The 19,166-nt window shown below is 44.6% G+C and overlaps 1 protein-coding gene across 1 annotated transcript in view; it reads right to left on the minus strand.

The window, feature by feature from the left end:
- Positions 1 to 19,166, minus strand: part of SLC2A13 (solute carrier family 2 member 13) — a 304,260-nt gene that overhangs the window by 283,300 nt on the left and 1,794 nt on the right. The window lies entirely within an intron of this gene.

Below are 19,166 nucleotides of genomic sequence, written 5' to 3' on the forward strand. Positions count from 1 at the left end.
CGCACCCCCACCCTGTGTAACAGCATGCCTGATTGCTTGGAATCACACGCTGTGTGCATCTCTATGGTGGTATAAATATATGTATAATGTACCCGTGCTGTGACTTCAGAATGAAGCAGAGCCGGGATCATTGTGGATTACGTCAGACCTGCTGGGGGGTGCAGCCTGTAGCCATATGCTTTATCTATGCTGTGTATCATTATTGGGGCAATCAGACACACTAGGGGACTGCTGGGCGGGGGAAGCAGTGAAAACGTATGAGGGTTAATGAGTGGCCCCGGAAGTATTACAGCCGCGTGGGAGACTCAATAAAGAGAACGCTCATGTGTTATTCCTATTTTCTTTCATTCTCGTTTATTTTATTTTTTAATTACCCGGGTGGCCAGATCTGGGCCAAGGGTGAGTGCAGGGATACTAGGTATCCCGTGCAGATCCGGACTTTTACAGTCAGAGTTCGCCCATCACTATTAATAATCGTTGCACCCGACAATAGTATTTTGGTTGTTTGCAGGGTGAATGCATGCCTATTTATATGGTCTGATAGTCAGAAATGAGCAATCCTACCAACATTCTCCCCGATTATTGGCTCATCCAAATTGGCTATAATTGTACTGATCTAAAGGGAGCCCGTCAGATCCCCTGTGCCCTCCAATGCAGCAGCATTCAAGGTTATATGCCCAAATTCTCTCCCTAACCAGCCCTGTATAACGCTATTCACTAATATGAATAATTGAAAAAATACTTATAAACCTCACTTTCCCTATGCTAATTAGGCCTTTGATTAGTCGCAGGGGCGTTAGGTCCTCTGACTAGTCGTCCCTTTTTCCCATGTTATCATGCCCGTGGGCGTGATGACATGATTTCCATGAGCCAGCATCACCACCTGATTCAGGAAACCTCACGCATGTATGCAGCTCATTCTGGCCACATCAGTGCCCCTTTGAAGTCGGGTGTACGCTTCCCGGCTTCATTAGGTGCACTATGCATGACTGGAAGTTCAGAAGACGGCTCATGTACACATCTTCTAAACCTCTGGTCATCAGCATTGTTCCTAATGAAGCCGAGAAGCGTCCACCCTGCTTATGATGCAGACTGATGTGGACGAAATGAGCTACAAGCATGCACAAGATTTCCAATAAAAGGTGGTGACGCCGGCTCATAGAAATAACGTTATCACTCCCAAAGGGGCGTGATAACATGGAAATAGATCCGACTAGTCTGGGGAATTAACGCCCCTTCGACTAGTCAAAGATCTAATTAGCAAAGGGAAAGCAAGGTCTATAAGTTGTTTTTTAAAACACTCACTTTAGTGAATAACATTATACAGAGCTGGGTTGGAGGGCATAGGGGACCTAACAAGATTCCTTTAAAACTTTTTGTATTACAGACAATGCTGAGTAAGAGTACTAGATGTCTTGCTATAATCGACTAAGTGAGTGGCTGTACAATATATAATTTATGAATGTACTTTGACATATTAAGCCTTTAGTGACCAGGCCAAGTTTTTCAAATCTCATATGTGTCACTTTATGTGGCAATAACCGTGGAATGGTTTTTTTTCGTGATGCATTGTTATCAATTTAGGTTGATACAAATAAACGTTTTACAAAAAAAAAAAAACAATTTTAAAACTTTGAACGATCCCCAAGTAGTCACACCACACAAAATAAGTAATAAAGAACATTTAAACTCATGTCTACTTTACATCAGTACAATATGTAAAATGTTATTTTACTTTGTTAGGATGTTAGAAAGTTTAAAAATATAGAAGAAATGTTTCATTGTTTTCAAAGGACATCTATAAAACATTTTCCTTAGGAACTTATTCAGTTTTAAAGTGACTTGGCGGGACATACCGTATTTTCTGGATTATTAGGAGTACTTTTTTCCTCCAAAACTGGGGGGGGAAATGGTGGTGCATTTTATAATCCAGAGATATGCCTTACCGGAGCAGTGGTGGTGGAGCAGGGTCGGAGATAATGAGGGCTTGGAGGAGGAAGGAGTGTCACTGCAGTGTAGCGGCTCAGGATGGTCACAGGACAAAGGGTCGGCGATAACGGTGGGCCCGGGGATATCATGGTGGCGGGCACAATTGATCTTCGGGCGCTCTGCGGGTTCCAGTGAAGTGCCGGCGCTTGACGTGATGGACTTCAGGAAGATGACAGTGGAGGCCAATCTGCACACACGCCACCTCCACAGCTATTTTTTTTTTAAGTCTATTGCGTCAACCACCAGCAGATCAATGCTGCCCACCGCCGCAACACCCCCGAGCCCGCAGTATCTCTGACCCTCCTGAGCTGCGACATTCTCGCCTCCGAGCTGGCAGCATCGTCAATCCTCCATCCACTGACCCTCCTGAGCGGCAACATTCCCTCCTCCAAGCCCACAGCGTCGCTGACTCTGCCCCGTGACCCCCCCTGAGCTGCTCCACCACCGCCACTCCCCCCAGTGAGCTATAAGACGCACTAGGATTATAACATGGACCCCAATTTTAACTTTAAAAAATACAGTATATATCTGAAAACCACCAAAAGGGATACCATTTTGAAAACTGCACTCCTCCATATTCAAAACCGCTCCAAGATAATGTATTACTCATTCAGCAGCTTTTCAGGAATTAAGGCAAAGTTATCTTTATCACCTAATGTTGCTAACTTCTAAACAGGCCACTGGCAGACTCTAAGGCCATAATTTGGTCGTAAACTGCGATGGAAACCATCAGGACCACAAAATCATGATCTCAGGGTGCTGACTGGGTTAAAGAATGAGCCCACTTGCCCTGGTAACTATCTATATGCCGTAGTCATTATTGACAGCAGCATCTAAAAGGTTAAGTTGGTCATGGTTGGTGCTGCATTTTTACCAGTTTGGGATGCTATTCACTTATATCTCAGGTCAGTAAAAAGACATATTGGTAGTAATCAAGGGGTAGTGATGGCCGAGCACTAAAATGCTTGGTCCTCGAATCGAGCAGGTCAGATGCTCAGATGAGATGGATGCAAGCAACGAGTATAATGAAAGCTAATGATTGAGCAGATTGTCTCTCTGCCCATAAACAGCTAGCCATAGAGAGCATTTACAGTGGGAGGTCGGGGTTGTTTGTTTTGCTTGCGACACACTACATCCGAAAATGTTGCTTTAACTCCAGTGAAAGCCACTTCGCGAGTATCCGAGCACCTTGATGCTCTATCGAGTAACAAGCAGTGCCGAGGACACTCGTCCATCACTGCTAAGAGGTTAATAAAACCCTTGGTTGGAATTACAAAACTCGAGTGTTGAGGAGGTTTCTTTTACGTTGTATGACTGACGCCCTGTGCTAGTACCTCATAACCTCAAGGATGGCACAAATCACCTGAATTTTGAATCTGGAGATTGGACAAGACACCAGTACTTTAACAATTTACATATGGTCTTTGAGCAAAACAATGTTACACCATTTTTTGTTGGCAAAAAAAAAAAAAAAATTACCAAAAGAAAAAAAAAAAAAAAAAACTGTAGCTTTTTGGTTAGACCAGATAAGTACTGAATAGTGTACCTTCAAAAAAATAAATAGAAACTTTACAACTCGTGAATTAGGACACACTTGACACACAAAAGTGTACAAATGGACTGACATACTGGGATCAACGAACTGAGAATCCAGGGCTGTAAAGTCTGCAGTGACATCACATAATAACAGCAGTCTACAAGGTGAACAAGAAACAGGACACACACCGGGATATCCAGCCACAATGCTACATTCACAGGTCCGTGTGTCACCATCCCGGTAAAGGGACTAATCCTTTCATGGGTATCACCCTAGTTGCATCCTAATTACCTCTGTTTTATCTTTTCCATTTTGTTTTATTTGTTTACTGGAGATGTAGGTTTGCTTCCAAGCCAATAAAAAAAAAAAAACTCTTCGAAGGTGAAAGTTTTTATTGAAGTTTAGCACCAAGCAGCAGACCGGTGAGACACTGATGCAAGTGCAAGACAGGAGCAAATGAGACGCCTTCCAATTTGTAACAGTGCCTCACTGAGCCCCACAGAGGTTAATGGCAAAGATCCCAAAGAGTCAGATTCAGAAACCGGATCAGAAAAGGACACGCTCCGAGTCACAAAGTCCTCAGTTGCGGATCAGTGATTTTAATGGATGTACAAGAAAAAAAAAAAAAAAAAAAAATCTGACATCACTTCTGTGAATCTAGACCAATTTGCCAAAATAAAACAGTCTTAAGGTAGGGTTACATTTCAGAATATAAAAACACCTAACCACTTCACTAGTACAGGTGACCAACAATATACTACACAAGCAAACAGTCAAAGGTGTAGAATCACAGTGTTGGTACCTGCTCTCAAATTGGAATTGCCCCCTGCTGTGTGCGTCATCTTGGCTGTGTTTCAAAATACGAGGGACCTCATGCGGCTTTCTTTAAATACATAATTTTAAAAAACGTGCGGTCCCCTCCAATTTTGATACCCAGCCAAGATAAAGCAGACAGCTGGGGACTGGTATTCTCAAGCTGGTGAGGCCCATGGTCATTAGGCCCTCCCCAGCATAAAAATAACAGCCCGCAACCACCTCTGGTGTGGTGGCAATCGGGGTAAAAAGGTGTTAATGACAACTGTGATTTGTAAAAAAACAAGAAAAAAAATCACAGCTGCTAAAGGCCCTGTATTAGTGATGTGGAGGGATCTATGACCCCCCCCCATTACTAATCGTGTAAGTAAAAATAAATTGATTGCGCAGTGGGAGAAAAAATTATATTCTTGTAGTTGTGATTAGAGATGAAGGAACCCGACGTTTGGTTTCCAAATGCAACACGAACTTAAAAAACAGTGTTCAGAGTTCGGATGATTTACGTGCGAACTTAACTCGTGCGAGAAACGCTGTGCTCAGGTACGCTTTGTGCGGAGCTCTGTGGGAGCCGCTTCCCGTGTTTAAACATCGCACAGTGGGGGTAAAGACAGCATGATCATATGTGGTGTATCTCTAGTGGTGACCTACAATCCAAAGCTTGAGGTACTGAGAAAAATGGCTAAGAAACTTCACCATAGTTACATAGTTACTAAGGTTGAAAAAAAGACCTAGGTCCATCTAGTTCAACCTTCCTCCACCAGTTCTACATTTAGTCACTAATCATTTATAACCAACAATGTTTTGTGTACTGAGGAAATCATCCAGCCATTTTTTAAAAGCTGTTATAGTATCTGCCATTACTACCTCTTGTGGTAGGGTATTCCACAGTCTGACTGCTCTAACTGTAAAGAACCCTTTCCTATTTAGCTGTCGGAATCGCTTTTCTTCCACTCACAGTGAGTGCCCCCTGGTCCTTAGTATTGTCTTCGGAAGAAATAAGTCATGTGCCAGTCCTTTATATTGACCACACATATTTATACATATAAATGAGATCTCCTCTGAGACGTCTATTTTCTAAGCTAAACATATCTTTTTCAACCTGTCATCATATGGGAGGCCTTCCATTCCTTGTAGTAGTCTAGTTGCCTGCCTTTGAACGGACTACCATGTTCTACACAAGATTCTACACAGACAGATCAGATCTCATACTTTGCACTGATGAGGGACAACCATCCCGAAACAGTTTCTGTAAATTGAGATTCTGATCTGGCATAAATCCTAAGTCATAAGACAAGGCTCATTAAATAGTTACTTTTGACTTTTTAGGATTGCTACCTCCCATAGGTGGCACTAGAGTTAATCTACTTCCCTACTGAAGAGACAATTTGCATATTTCCCAGAGAAGCAATGCGGCTTAAAGTCTCCTCACCACTGGCATCCTGGATTGATGTGTCAGTCTCCGCAAGGAGAATAGCTTTCCTCTTAGATTTCAGAGACTTTGCTATACCATGCCTGATGAAAATCTGAGGAGTCTTGAAAACTTGCTTTGTAAGATTATTTTATTTTTGTTAGCCATTAAAAGGTATCAGAACTACAAGATTATCATTTAGTTTCTCCCACTGAGAGCAATCGAGCTTTTTTGAACTGGCTGAACACTACCAAAACCTTTTTTCTTTTAGTAAAAAATAAAAAAAAAAAAACACAGAAAAATCCTTTCAAAAACAAAAAGACCCCTCTATTCCTCTAATTTATTTACCCCCAAAGCACCCCTGCAGGTCTGACATAGCACACAGCTGCAGTGCGATATCACTTTAGAAAAAGTGACTGACCACTGCACTGTGGCCTGCGAGAAAATGCAGCTGTGAGAGGTGAGTTCACCTGAAGTCACAGCTGGCGTTTCCCCACAGTACCCCAGCTGTGACCTCAAGTGAACTCATTGAACTCACCTGAGGTGAGCTCAATGTCAGATTACCAGCATAGGTAACATGTGCACGGTGAGTATTTGTTTGCAGAAAATCTTTATTTCCTAGCAGAAAAACGTGATACGGTATTGATGCATTTTTCTTCCAGAAGACATAGATTTGAGGTACAAATTTCTGCAACAAATTTATAACTAGGTCAAACTTTCTGCACCAAATATGCCTCTCCTAGCATTAAAACGAGTCAAAAACGTTACAAAACCACGTCAAAACCGCATCGCGCTTTTGGTCCTTTTTTCTGCCAGGCGATGCAGATTTTCTACAAGCAAATACTCAACATGCGCACATAGCCTAAGCCGGAATGGAGTTGACCAAGTTCACATGAGGGGAGTTCACCGAGTTCACCTGTGTCTCCTTGACACCGCAATGCTTGGTCGCATTTTGTAATGTGACTACGCATTGCGACCTCAGATGTAGCAGAGCTGGAAAAGTCGCGGGACATTGTGTCTGTGGATTACGTCGGACGTGCATGGGTGTTTTTGGGGGTTAATAAACTGGAGAAAGGTTTTTTTTTTTTTCTTTTAAATAAAGGATTTTTCTTGTATTTGTTTTCTTTTTACTTACACGATTAGCAAAGGTGGGTGGTCTCATAGATCCCTCCCTATTACTAACCACGGGCTTGATGACAGCTGTGATTTTTTGACAACTCAAAGCTGTCAATAAGCCCTTATATTACTCCAATTACCACAGCACCGCGACAATCAGCATGAGCCAGGAAGTGCCAGGATTGGCTCATCCAATGAATGTGGCAATTCTGGAGCACCTGGCGGCTGCTATTTTTAGGCTAGGGAGTGCCAAATAACCATGGGTCACCTCAGCCTAAGAAAACCAGACCCCAGCTGCCCGCTTTATTTTTGCTGGGTATCAAAATTGCTAGGGACCGCACGCTGTTCTTTTAAATAATTTATTATAATTTTAAAAAGCCGCATTAGGTCACTCGTATTTTGATACACAGCCAAGATAATGCACTCCAGCTCTCTGCTTTATTTGCACTGGGTATCAAAATACAGGGGACCCTACGCCATTTTTTCCATTTATTTTTACATTACACTTCGGGGACCCAGACAGCTACAATGAGGGCAACCAATCACAGACTGTGGTTGTCTAGCTGCAACCAATCATAGATGCTGTCACAGAGGGTGAGCAGGGGAAGCAGTGAATATGCAGGAGAATTAATGAGTGGAAGCACAGTGACAAACTGCGCAGAAATAATGTAAGTATAATTGTCTCCTGCCTTAATCACCAACCTGCTTCCTTTTACCATACATACAAACACATACATACATACATATATATATATACACACACAGATTATATATATATATATATATATACACACACACACACACACACACACACATATACACCGTACATATATACGGTACATACACTTTTTTTTTTTTTTTTTACAAACATCTGAATATTTCACCACAATTGGAATTTAATTCCATACTTTGAAGATAAAATTAAAGATGTAACTCAAAAACTACATGTCCTGAAAAAACAAATCATTATACAGCTAGCTGTGTGGATGGAAAAAATAAAAGCTATGGCTCTTGGAAAAAGGGGATGAAAGAAAAAAAAAATCTGCAAAAAAATTTGGCTGCAGAGGGAAGGGGTTAAACAACTACTTAGTGCTAAACTTCACTCCCTACTTCCAAAATTGAAAATGACTGTATAATACAGGAAGGAACATCAGACATACCGGCTTATTATGGGAGACCAAACATAATACTTGTATATTATTGTCTATGGTCCAAAACAAATTGGAAAGCAAAAAACAAATCGCCTTTCCCTATACCTTCTTGATAGCTTTTTACTTCGAGGCATGAACCATAGAAATAAAGGAAAATGGCAAAGTATTTCATTTTACCTGCTCTTTCCTGTTGCAGTGATTATCACTGGGAAAGTGCATTCCGTACAGGAGCAAACTTTCTGGGTGAGACAAAGGAAGACAAAGGAGGAGTGTGCACTACCATGCTGAGACGATCAGTACTAGTAATGGTTAGTGATAAGCGAGCTCTATTATGCTCAGGAGGTCGGTACTGGTAACAGTGATGAGTGAGCACTATCATGCTCGGGAGCTCTATTGGTAATGGTTAGAGATGGGCGAGCACTACCATGCTCAGAAGCTAGGTACTCGTAACGGTTAGTGATGAGGAGCTCTACCATGCTCAGGAGCTTGGTACTGGTAACGGTTAGTAGTGAGCGAGCACTACCATGCTCGGGTGCTGGATATTCGTAACGGTTAGTGATGAGGAGCTCTACCATGCTCAGGAGCTTGGTACTGGTAACGGTTAGTAGTGAGCGAGCACTACCATGCTCGGGTGCTGGATATTCGTAACGGTTAGTGATGAGGAGCTCTACCATGCTCAGGAGCTTGGTACTGGTAACGGTTAGTAGTGAGCGAGCACTACCATGCTCGGGTGCTGGATATTCGTAACGGTTAGTGATGAGGAGCTCTACCATGCTCAGGAGCTTGGTACTGGTAACGGTTAGTAGTGAGCGAGCACTACCATGCTCGGGTGCTGGATATTCATAACGGTTAGTGATGAGGAGCGCTACCATGCTCGGGTGCTCAATACTCGCAATGGTTAGTGATTATTAATCTCTACCATGCTCGGGTGGACTCTTCTTTTAAATGGTTAGTGATCAGTAAGCTCTACTGTGCTCGGGCGCTTGGTACTTGTAGTGGCTAGTAATGCGTGAGCTTTACTGCGCTCGGTACACGTACCAGTTAGTGATGAGAGCAGACTACCATGCTCAGTACTGTTAAAATTGGATACTTGAACGGGCATGACTTGTGTACCGAGTATTATGGAAGTCAATGGGGAACTCAAACATTTTTCTGGAAGATTTTCTGGAACATTTTTCTTCTTTTCCATTGACTTCCATTATACTCGGGTACTCGAGTCGCGCGCGTCAGACTGCTTGTTACGAGTACTGAGTATGATAGTGCTCGCTCATCACTAACATTTGTCACACAGTCCTCCATAAACCCAGCAATCTCTGCAGGGCATTCCTCAATAACACTACTCTGTCCTATATCCCGCCGTTGCAGTTATATTTGCTGATTTTTTGGACCCTAGATACTAACAGCAATAAACTTCCCACTCCTTACACCAATATACAGTAACCATCACAAGCTCCCCTTTACGAAACTAAACACAATGGAAAATCAGCAATTGTGATATCAAAACAATAATACAGTTATAGTCAACGTTTCTTTTCATTTACAGTACAGACCAAAAGTTTGGACACACCTCATTCAAAGAGTTTTCTTTATTTTCAGGACTCTGAAAATTCTAGATTCACATTGAAGGCATCAAAACTATGAATTAACACATGTGGAATGAAATACTTAAAGTGTGAAACAACTGAAAATATGTCATATTCTAGGTTCTTCAAAGTAGCCACCTTTTGCTTTGATTACTGCTTTGCACACTCTTGGCATTCTCTTGGTGAGCTTCAAGAGGTAGTCACAGGAAATTGTTATCACTTCACAGGTGTGCCCTGTCAGGTTTAATAAGTGGGATTTCTTGCCTTATAAATGGGGTTGGATCCATCAGTTGTGTTATGAATTAGTCTGGTGGATACACAGCTGATAGTCCTACTGAATAGACTGTTAGAACTTGTATTATGGCAAGAAAAAAAAGCAGCTAAGTAAAGAAAAACGAGTGGCCATCATTACTTTAAGAAATGAAGGTCAGTCAGTCTGAAAAAAATTGGGAAAACTTTGAAAGTGTCCCCAAGTGCAGTGGCAAAACTCATCAAATGCTACAAAGAAACTGGCTCACATGAGGACCACCCCAGGAAAGGAAGACCAAGAGTCACCTCTGCTGCGGTGGATAAGTTAATCAGAGTCACCAGCCTCAGAAATTGCAGGTTAACAGCAGCTCAGATTAGAGACCAGGTCAATGCCACACAGAGTTCTAGCAGCAGACACATCTCTAGAACAACTGCTAAGAGGAGACTTTGTGCAGCAGGCCTTCATGGTAAAATAGCTGCTAGGAAACCACTGCTAAGGACAGGCAACAAGCAGAAGAGACTTGTTTGGGCTAAAGAACACAAGGAATAGACATTAGACCAGTGGAAATCTGTGCTTTGGTCTGATGAGTCCAAATTTCAGATCTTTGGATCCAACCACCGTGTCTTTGTGCGACGCAGAAAAGGTGAACAGATGGACTCTACATGCCTGGTTCCCACCGTGAAGCATGGAGGAGGTGGTGTGATTGTGTGGGGGTGCTTTGCTGGTGACACGGTTTGGGATTTATTCAAAATTGAAAGCATACAGAACCAGCATGCCTACCACAGCATCTTGCAGCGGCATGCTATTCCATCCGGTTTGCGTTTAGTTGGACCATCATTTATTTTTCAACAGGACAATGACCCCCAATACACATCCAGGTTGTGTAAGGGCTATTTGACTAAGAAGGAGAGTGATGGGGTGCTAAGCCAGATGACCTGGCCTCCACAGTCACCAGACCTGAACCCAATCGAGATGGTTTGGGGTGAGCTGGACAGCAGAGTGAAGGCAAAAGGGCCAACAAGTGCTAAGCATCTCTGGGAACTCCTTCAAGACTGTTGGAAAACCATTTCCGGTGACTACCTCTTGAAGCTTATCAAGAGAATGCCAAGAGTGTGCAAAGCAGTAATGAAAGCAAAAGGTGGCTACTTTGAAGAACCTAGAATATAAGACATATTTTCAGTTGTTTCACACTTTTTTGTTAAGTATTTCATTCCACATGTGTTAATTCATAGTTTTGATGCCTTTAATGTGACTCTACAATTTTCAGAGTCATGAAAATAAAGAAAACTCTTTGAATGAGGTGTGTCAAACTTTTTGTCTGTTCTGTCTGTGTATACCAATATATATCAATGCTACTGTATAAGACATGGAATTTCTGCAAAACAACTCCATAAACTGTAGCCACATTGACTAAAACACAGTTTTTCACAAGTCTTGGCATTCCCTCTCTCAGGTTAGTGGATCACTACTATAGAAAAATGGGAAACTACAGCAGGTGGCGGAGTGCCGGTGACTTGTGCCTTAGTGATGGTTGCATAGACACCTTACTTTCCTCCTGCCTTAGTCGGTAATTTACCTATATCATGTATCTACTATACACTATACCACAAGTGTGGCCTGATCTGCTGCAAAGGAGCCCAAGGAGAGAAGATGCCAGCTGCCATTAACAGTGAGTGAAATAATGCACTGATGCCTTCCAAATGCAAAAGGTGGGGTGGGAGACCAGCTGCGCACACCAGTGACTGTACATTATGGTCTCAATTCATCACTACCAATGATTTTCACGCCAATGTTGATGAGGGGCCGTGGTGGAGTCAGATACGACCAACTCATGTAGAGGTGCACGCCTCTTCCTAAATCAGGTGCATCTGACCGTGGCTAAGATTACACATTACCAGTGTGAGACATGTAATGACTAACAGTCTGCTTTCCTGATCCACATGTCTCACACTGGTAATGCCGCCTTTCATGCAAAATAAGCTCTGGAGGCAGATTCTATATTCGACCCAAAGATCTTAACAGCTATACGTATTAAGAAAAATGATTTCTCAGAAATAAGACATGGAGTTGCAGATATCAAGTTATCATTTTATTCAGCTTCTTATGACCTTCATGCCCATATTGGTGGCTTAGAACGGTTAATCCCATTGACAGGTTCCCTTTTCTTTAAACCATTCGTTCCACCATTATCTGGGGTGTTAAAAGGCCAGGATGCTCTATCTACTGTGCCCACTCCATTCCTGTACCATATTTTTACAGAATGTTGGATCAACTACATGGTACTGGAAATTATACAGCATTTTACCCCCCAAAACGTCCTAATGTGTAATATGCAAATTGCCTCTTCAGAGAAAAACCACTTGAACTCTCTCTTGGAAGTAGCAATCCTAAAAGTCAATATAGACCCTTTAACGAGCCTTGTCATATATATGTCTGAGGGTAAAAGCGAAACCAGAATCTAATTTGCAGACACGTGTTTCGGGGTGTTGTCCCTCATCAGTGCAAAGCAAGATATCTGATTTGGCTGTATAAGAGGCTTCTAACTGGGGTCTAAAGGGGAAGGTTTCTCCTTGTGGAGAGGGAAATGCCTAACATGCCAGTGTATAAGGAGGCTTATAAGCCATGCAATGCTCCTCTGGGAAATTAAATAAGCAAATTGCCTCTTCAGAGAGGAAGAGGACAAACTCTACTGCCACCTATTGGAAGTAGCAATCCTTACATAGTTACATAGTTACTTAGGTTGAAAAAAAGACCTAGGTCCATCTAGTTCAACCTTCCTCCACCAGTTCTACATTTAGTCACTAAGTCATTTATAACCAACAATGTTTTGTGTACTGAGGAAATCATCCAGCCCTTTTTTAAAAGCTGTTATAGTATCTGCCATTACTACCTCTTGTGGTAGTGTATTCCACAGTCTGACTGCTCTAACTGTAAAGAACCCTTTCCTATTTAGCTGTTGGAATCGCTTTTCTTCCACTCGCAGTGAGTGCCCCCTGGTCCTTAGTACTGTCTTTGGAAGAAATAAGTCATGTGCCAGTCCTTTATATTGACCACACATGTATTTATACATATAAATGAGATCTCCTCTGAGACGTCTTTTTTCTAAGCTAAACATATCTAACTTTTTCAACCTGTCATCATATGGGAGGCCTTCCATTGCTTGTATTAGTCTAGTTGCCCGCCTTTGAACTGACTCTAACTTCTGAATGTCCTTTTTAAAATGTGGAGCCCAAAACTGGATCCCGTATTCCAGATGTGGCCTTACAAGTGATTTATAGAGGGGTAACAATACGTTGGGATCACGGGATCTAATCTCTCTTTTTATACACCCTAAAATCTTGTTTGCTTTTGCAGCTGCTGCTTGACATTGAGTGCTGCTGCTCAGCTTATTTGTAATGAGAATACCCAAGTCCTTCTCCTGTTCTGTAGTCCCGAGTTTACTTCCATTTAATGTATACGCAGTTATAGGATTACTCCGTCCTAGGTGCATTACTTTACATTTATCAACATTAAATCTCATTTGCCAAGTATCTGCCCATTCTGACATCTTATCCAGATCTTTTTGTAATATTGTACTATCCAGGTCAGTTTTTAATATCCTACATAGTTTGGTGTCATCGACAAAGACTGACACTGTACTATCAATCCCATCCACAAGGTCATTAATAAAGAGAGTAAAAAGAATCGGTCCTAGCACAGATCCCTGCGGCACCCCACTGCTGACTATAGCCCATTTAGAGAATGTACCATTTATGACTACTCTTTGTTTCCTATCTTTTAGCCAATTCCTTACCCAGTTGCATATTGTGTCCCCTAGTCCTTGCTTCTGGAGCTTTAGTATAAGGCTATTATGTGGTACAGTATCAAATGCCTTTGCAAAGTCCAAATAAATCACATCAGCTGCATTACCAATATCCAGGTTTGCACTTACCCCCTCATAGAACCCCAACAGGTTGGTTAGACACGACTTATCTTTCATGAATCCATGCTGTTTGTCAGTTATCATATTATTTTCTGCAATATATTTTTGCATGTCATCCCTTAAAATGCCCTCAAAAACTTTGCATACTACTGATGTCAGGCTTACTGGACGGTAGTTGCCTGGATCTACCCTCTTACCTTTCTTAAATATCGGTACCACATCAGCAATCCTCCAATCCTGAGGCACCAACCCTGTTACAAGTGAGTCTAAAAAGATAAGATACAGCGGTCTGTCGATTACGGAGCTCAATTCCCTCAGTATTCGTGGATGAATGCCATCTGGCCCTGGGGATTTGTCAATGTTTAATTTACTCAGACGTAGGCGTACTTCTTCTTGTGTTAAATTAATATCGGGTGGTGAACTTTGATTTTTCACTTGTTGAATGATCCCTGGTACAGGGATCCTAAAAGTAATTATGAGTGATACTAGTTTGTTATGATGGGAAATGACACATAAGTATACATTTGTATCTAAAACAGGAGACATGAAAGGGGATGACCAGCAGTAGCCTCAAATCCTGCTGATAACATCGCGGCACAGGAAATCAGGGTGCTGGAAGTCACCTTGTCTCCTAGCAACACACAAAACATGTGTCACCTGGAAACAGCCCGGCTCCACTAGAATAACTTCATCAACAAAGCAGTAGTCACAAACTACAAGGGCATCGGCCCCCACAAGAGAGCAGTGTCTGATAAGTGTAGGCCTAAGTGTAAGTTCACACAGTGCGTTTTTGCTCAGAAAACTGCATGACTTTGCTTCCCCAGCAAAGTCTATGAGTTTTCATTTTTGCTGTCTGCACACAGCGTTTTTTTTTCAGCTGCGTTTTTGTGGTGCCACAAAAACGCAGCATGTCAATTATTCCCGCGTTTTTCACTGCGCATTTCATCCATTGAGTTCAATGGGATGTTGAAAGACGCAATGAGAAACACAAATAGCTGCATTTTGGTGCGTTTCTAAGACCAAAAACGCAGCTATAAACGCAGGAGGTGGGTAGTAAAGTAACATGTACAGGAAGAGGATTCCTTCTGTCAGTAAATACAGAAGCGTGAATCCTCCCGGTACCGTCACCGCTGCGTCCACCTCCAGTCCTGTGCATGTATGCTGCCGTGTGGCGCCATGTCTGGGCGGGAGGTGGAAGCAGCTGCGAAAACAAAAGTGAACAGTAGGAAAAAAGTCATACTCACGTGTCTGTAGACTCCCGGTGCCATGCCCGCTCCCAGCTCTTCTCCCGGTACCACCGCTCCGGATGTGTGCAGTCTCCCCAGGTACGTATGCCTGCAGGATGCAGGACCTGGCGATGGATCACCTGATGCAGTCACCTGACGCGTCAGCTGATCGGAAGTATCGCGATGACGCGGGCGCCCGGCCGGTTTAACCTATCAGTGGATGCGTCAGGAGACTTCATCCCTGATTACCGGCAGCTCCTGCAGCGATCGGACGGGATCAGACTCCGCTCGAGGAGCTACCGGTAATCAGCACATAAGTATTTTTTTTTTGCACCGATGCATCTGCTGATTGTGTAAACGGCTTTTATACAATCAGCTGATGTGTGATGTGATTCAGGCACTTGAACCTGACACATCAACTGATCACTTTGCCTTCCAGCAAACCGATCAGATGATATTGGATCCGGATTGGACGGCGCGAGACCCTGACCCAGGATTACTGCGGAGGGGGGTTCTTTATTTCAATAAAGATGGAGTCACTAATTGTGTTGTGTTTTATTTCTAATAAAAATATTTTTCTGTGTGTTGTGGGTTTTTTTTATCTTTACTAGAAATTCATGGTGGCCATGCCTAATATTGGCGTGACACCATGAATTTCGGGCTTAGGGCCAGCTGATAATATACAGCTAGCCCTAACCCCATTATTACCCAGTGAGCCACCCGGCATCAGGGCAGCTGGAAGAGTTGGATACAGCGCCAGAAGATGGCGTTTCTATGAAAGCGCCATTTTCTGGGGTGGCTGCGGACTGCAATTCGCAGCGGGGGTGCCCAGAAAGCATGGGCACCCTGCACTGTGGATTCCAATCCCCAGCTGCCTAGTAGTACCCGGCTGGACACAAAAATTAGGCGAAGCTCACGTCATATTTTTTTTTTTTTTTTTTTTTAATTATTTCATGATATTCATGAAATGAAATAAAAAAAAAAGGGCTTCTCTATATTTTTGGTTCCCAGCCGGGTATAAATAGGCAGCTGGGGGTTGGGGGCAGCCCGTACCTGCCTGCTGTACCCGGCTAGCATACAAAAATATGGCGAAGCTCACGTCATTTTTTTTTGTTTGGGGGGGGGGGCAAAGAAATCCTGCATACAGTCCTGGAGGGAGGATGCTGAGCCTTGTAGTTCGACAGCTGCTGTCTGCTCTCCTGCATACACTATTGGATGGAGGATGCTGAGCCTTGTAGGTCTGCTCCCACTGACTCTCCCTCCAGCATACAGTCCTGGATGGAGCATGCTGAGCCTTGTAGTTCTGCAACTGCTGTCTGCTCTCCTGCATACACTATTGGATGGAGTATGCTGAGCCTTGTAGTTCTGCAGCTGCATACACTAGTGGAGAATGAAGAACATATTGAAGGAAATGACATCAGACTTTTTTTTGTTCCACTGATAAAAACGCACCAAATTTTTTTTTTTGGCGCTGGTGCGTTTGTGCGTTTTTTGCCGCAAAAACCGCACAAAAACGCAGCATCAAAAAAACGCAGTGTGTGAACCTAGCCTAACTCCGACACCCTTATCTACAGTCAGAGACCTCTGTTTACGAATTCAAAGTGGTCATCAGTAGTGAAATGAATTAACCACATTATACACGCTCTCCATGGAACAGATGAGGCCAGAGGGGAAGGTGCCAGCTGTCCGGCACAACACGTCCTACAGGTGGTGACATACTGAACTACAAGGGCTGGACACTTACATACCACTATGGGTTACATTGCTGAAACTGGAAGAAAAAGTAGAAACACTTCCTAGAAGTCAGTTTGCTTCCTTCATTTTTATACAGGCCTCTAAAAATTACAGCTGGATTCTGATTGGTTGTGGAAGATTTCACAATTATATTTTTTACCTTCCACTTATAAAAGTGGTTGCTTCTAAAATACCACAGATGGCAATAAATATGGCCGATGTTACGCCACTAGATGGATGAGCACCAAGCATTCACAGGACCCGGAGGGAGGGGGATCCTCAGTGCCACAGCACCCGGGGATGGAGGGGCGTGGGGGATCCTCAGTGCCACAGCACCCGGGGATGGAGGGGCGTGGGGGATCCTCAGTGCCACAGCACCCGGGGATGGAGGGGCGTGGGGGATCCTCAGTGCCACAGCACCCGGGGATGGAGAGGCGTGGGGGATCCTCAGTGCCACAGCACCCGGGGATGGAGGGGCGTGGGGGATCCTCAGTGCCACAGCACCCGGGGATGGAGGGGCGTGGGGGATCCTCAGTGCCACAGCACCCGGGGATGCAGGGGCGTGGGGGATCCTCAGTGCCACAGCACCCGGGGATGCAGGGGCGTGGGGGATCCTCAGTGCCACAGCACCCGGGGATGGAGGGGCGTGGGGGATCCTCAGTGCCACAGCACCCGGGGATGGAGGGGCGTGGGGGATCCTCAGTGCCACAGCACCCGGGGATGGAGGGCCGTGGGGGATCCTCAGTGCCACAGCACCCGGGGATGGAGGGCCGTGGGGGATCCTCAGTGCCACAGCACCCGGGGATGGAGGGGCGTGGGGGATCCTCAGTGCCACAGCACCCGGGGATGGAGGGGGGGGTGTGGATCCTTGGTGCCACAGCATTCGGGGATGGGGGGGTGTGGATCCTTGGTGCCACACCACCGTTCAGATCTGTCACTCGACACCAGCTGTTATCCGGCCTGTCTCCATCAGCTCTGTCCATGCACTGGTGGGCCAACCCTGATATCCTCCTAGAATGTGTCCATTCAGCCCTTAGAGCTCTTATCCGGCCTGTCTCCATCACCTATGTCCCTGCAGTAGAGATAACCCCTTAGTTCCTCCTGTCAGCAGTACCATTTTATCACCTGCAGTGGAGTAACAGCCACTTTCTAGTTCCTCCTTTCAGCAGTACCACTCTATCTAGTCTATTCACCCCTCACCTCTGCAGTGGATGTACCTTCCCCCTTTAGTTTCTCCTGTCAGCAGTAGCAGTGTTCTTTCTGATCTGTTCTCCCCTCAGCTCTGAAGTGGAGGTAGCAGCCCCCCTTAGAATGCTACTGCTAACAGGAGGAACTATGTGGTCTGTTCTCCCCTCAGTAGTGGAGGTAGCAGACTCCCTTAGTTCCTCCTGTCAGCAGTACCATTCTATGTGGTCTGTTCTCCCCTCAGCTCTGCAGTGGAGGTAGGAGCCCCCTTAGCTCCTCCTGTCAGGAGGACCATTCTGTGTGGTCTGTTCTCCCCTCAGTAGTGGAGGTAGCAGCCCCCCTTAGTTCCTCCTGTCAGCAGTACCATTCTATGTGGTCTGTTCTCCCCTCACCAGTGGCGGTAGCAGCCCCCCCTTAGTTCTTCCTGTCAGCAGAACCATTCTATGTGGTCTGTTCTCCCCTCACCAGTAGCGGTAGCAGCCCCATCCCTAGTTCCTCCTGTCAGCAGTACCATTCTATGTGGTCTGTTCTCCCCTCAGCAGTGGAGGTAGCAGCCCCCCTTAGTTCCTCCTGTCAGCAGTACCATTCTATGTGGTCTGTTCTCCCCTCAGCAGTGGAGGTAGCAGCCCCCCTTAGTTCCTCCTGTCAGCAGTACCATTCTATGTGGTCTGTTCTCCCCTCAGCAGTGGAGGTAGCAGCCCCCCTTAGTTCCTCCTGTCAGCAGTACCATTCTATGTGGTCTGTTCTCCCCTCAGCAGTGGAGATAGCAGCCCCCCTTAGTTCCTCCTGTCAGCAGTACCATTCTATGTGGTCTGTTCTCCCCTCAGCAGTGGAGGTAGCAGCCCCCCTTAGTTCCTCCTGTCAGCAGTACCATTCTATATGGTCTGTTCTCCCCTCAGCAGTGGAGGTAGCAGCCCCCTTAGTTCCTCCTGTCAGCAGTACCATTCTATGTGGTCTGTTCTCCCCTCAGCAGTGGAGGTAGCAGCCCCCCTTATTTCCTCCTGTCAGCAGTACCATTCTATGTGGTCTGTTCTCCCCTCAGCAGTGGAGGTAGCAGCCCCCCTTAGTTCCTCCTGTCAGCAGTACCATTCTATGTGGTCTGTTCTCCCCTCAGCAGTGGAGGTAGCAGCCCCCCTTAGTTCCTCCTGTCAGCAGTACCATTCTATGTGGTCTGTTCTCCCCTCAGCAGTGGAGGTAGCAGCCCCCCTTAGTTCCTCCTGTCAGCAGTACCATTCTATGTGGTCTGTTCTCC

Source organism: Anomaloglossus baeobatrachus, chromosome 4 (genome assembly GCF_048569485.1).
Source record: "Anomaloglossus baeobatrachus isolate aAnoBae1 chromosome 4, aAnoBae1.hap1, whole genome shotgun sequence".
NCBI lineage: Eukaryota > Metazoa > Chordata > Amphibia > Anura > Aromobatidae > Anomaloglossus > Anomaloglossus baeobatrachus.